At 17.2% G+C, this 279-nt stretch overlaps 1 protein-coding gene across 4 annotated transcripts in view; it reads left to right on the forward strand.

Moving 5' to 3' along the window:
* POLR3C (RNA polymerase III subunit C) overlaps positions 1 to 279 on the forward strand; it is a 17661-nt gene that overhangs the window by 9622 nt on the left and 7760 nt on the right. The window lies entirely within an intron of this gene.

The raw sequence follows: 279 nt of genomic DNA on the forward strand, positions 1-279 counted from the left end.
TGTCCCCTTATATTTGTTTTTTTCAATATATTTTGTATATTTTAAATTTGTTTTAAATGCTTTGTTCATTGTTTTATTTATTGAATATTTAATATTTCAAGTGTTTTATTTGTAATTATACTAATTTTTTGTAATTATACTAATATTTATCCACATTAAATATAGTTATATTATTTAAAATTTTTTTAACTTACTATATAACAAAATTTAAATACAAGTTTTTTTCTGATGACAAAAGTAATTACATGACCTGTATTCAAACAGCATGGAAATGTATAA

Source organism: Neophocaena asiaeorientalis, unplaced genomic scaffold (assembly GCF_003031525.2).
Source record: "Neophocaena asiaeorientalis asiaeorientalis breed wild unplaced genomic scaffold, Neophocaena_asiaeorientalis_V1.1 scaffold128, whole genome shotgun sequence".
Taxonomy (NCBI): Eukaryota; Metazoa; Chordata; class Mammalia; order Artiodactyla; family Phocoenidae; genus Neophocaena; species Neophocaena asiaeorientalis.